Raw genomic sequence first — 1840 nt, 5'->3', positions numbered from 1 at the left:
CCAAATAAAAGCCAATAAAGACAAAATTAGGCTCATAAAGGTAGAGGCCATATTGGCAATATATGAAGCCTCGACACCTGTGCTGAATTATACAAATTAGATGTAATCAAAATGGAGGAATGTGAAGAGAAGTAGGAGGAACTGAAGGGCGTGTGGGCAAAATATATACACAAATTGAAAGAAATTATGGAAGCACCCACACCCACCTATGAATCCACATAATCCCTTATAAGAAGGAAGACAAGTGAATAGGGGTGATCAGCCAGAAGAGGGTGATGAGGAAAGCTGGGAAATCAGAAAATTTGGTCAAACACAAGAAAGCACTAGAGACGAAGTGTAAAAAATCAATGGGGTAACCTCTCTAGGAGGAGCTAAAGGAGTAGAACAAAGAACTAAAATAGCAAGCTAGAAATCTAGAGAAGAAAATAATCTAAAGGCTTTTAGAAGGCAAGAAAGCCACCGTAGAATAGGAAAGAGGGGAAAAAGGCAAGGAGCTGGTGATGTGGACCAGTACTATGATGGACATGATACCTACTAATGAACTAAGAGAGCATATGCTAGCTACCACCAAGCCTTTAGAGTGAAGGTGATCTACATTCTATTGTCTAAATTATTGGTTTTTCACTTTAGTTATCTAGATTAACTTCTAGAATTTCTGCCAAAATGCAATTAGTATGGGAAATTCCCACCCCTTACTCTCTTGGGCAAATTCTGCTATTTTGGCTAGGTGATGCCATCTAAGTGGTCTAGAACCACTGAAGCAGTGAGTCTTGACCGGGTGGCAGTGACAAAAGAACTACAAGGAACAACCCTATTTGCTACCTAAGGCCACTCTATAGCATATGGATACTACTAGGTTTTGGATACCACCAACAAAGAGAATCTAAAAGCTAGAGGAAATGAAGGCCAAGAGCATAAAGTTAGCAAAGGTCAACCACAACAGAGCAGGCCAAGAGTAGAAAATAGACCTAGCAAGGTAAAGGTGATTCTAAACAAAAAGCTACAAGAGCCTCTACTTGTTTGGAGGAAGAAGGTGCAAGTCCTATCCCAGTTGACTGACATAGATGAACACAACAGATCGATGAAGCATGACAAAGGAAAGAACAATGTGGAGGAACAATCTCAACTAGACTCCATTCATGGGCATAGTTGCCTACTTCATTCAATGTCTAGAGGGAGGAGATGCAACACTCAAAAAGGGAGCTAGGGCACCTTCGCCAAAAATATCCCTCAAGACCCAAGGAAGAGAAGCGGTACTAAGAAGGTGAGAAAAAGAGCAAGGAGGGAATTAAAAGATTTATAGGAAGAATAGAAAGAACATGAAGAGAACAGGAAGATTCCCTAATAGTAGGGAAGTAAAAGGGAAGGTTCCCTCAAGATGGAATGCATAAAGTAAATCAATGGAAAAAATTTGGTGAATATTTGAACAGCTTATATATTCTTTTTCCGGGAGTTCCAAAAATAGGCCTCACGGCTGGGAATGCAGGGTTTCGAACCCTGTACATCTTGCACGTCAAGCAAGTGCTCTACCGAATGAGCTACACCCCCCTTCACGCCAGAGGCGTGCCGTGCAGGGTTTGAAGGCCTGTACATCTTCCACGTCAAGCAAGTCTTATCTGTTACTTCCATCGGGTCCACTCTAAAAGGCTGCCAAAATGTCCAAAACTCAACACTATCATCATCTCACCTCAGAAATGGACAGGAGCGAAAAGAGCAAATATAGATGTCTTAAAATAATGGCTACTTAAAATCTTAGCAAGTTTTTATTAACCCTTTCCTAGGTACAAATCTACTACCGTTTTTTTAGCATTGTCTAGCCCAAATAGCCATGCACTCATTT

General features: G+C 40.9%; 1 non-coding gene across 1 annotated transcript; it reads right to left on the bottom strand.

Moving 5' to 3' along the window:
- Nucleotides 1-1475: 1475 nt before the first annotated feature.
- On the bottom strand, nt 1476-1548 carry TRNAV-GAC (transfer RNA valine (anticodon GAC)). Its single transcript has one exon. It is a non-coding gene; the product is annotated as a tRNA-Val (tRNA).
- Between the last annotated feature and the right edge of the window lie 292 nt (nt 1549-1840).

The sequence above is a fragment of the Cibotium barometz genome, chromosome 16 (assembly GCF_041138505.1).
Source record: "Cibotium barometz isolate CiBa-2024 chromosome 16, ASM4113850v1, whole genome shotgun sequence".
NCBI classification, from domain to species: domain Eukaryota; kingdom Viridiplantae; phylum Streptophyta; class Polypodiopsida; order Cyatheales; family Cibotiaceae; genus Cibotium; species Cibotium barometz.
The sequence above is the reverse complement of the archived record's forward strand: the minus strand, read 5'-3'. Positions and strand labels throughout refer to the sequence as shown.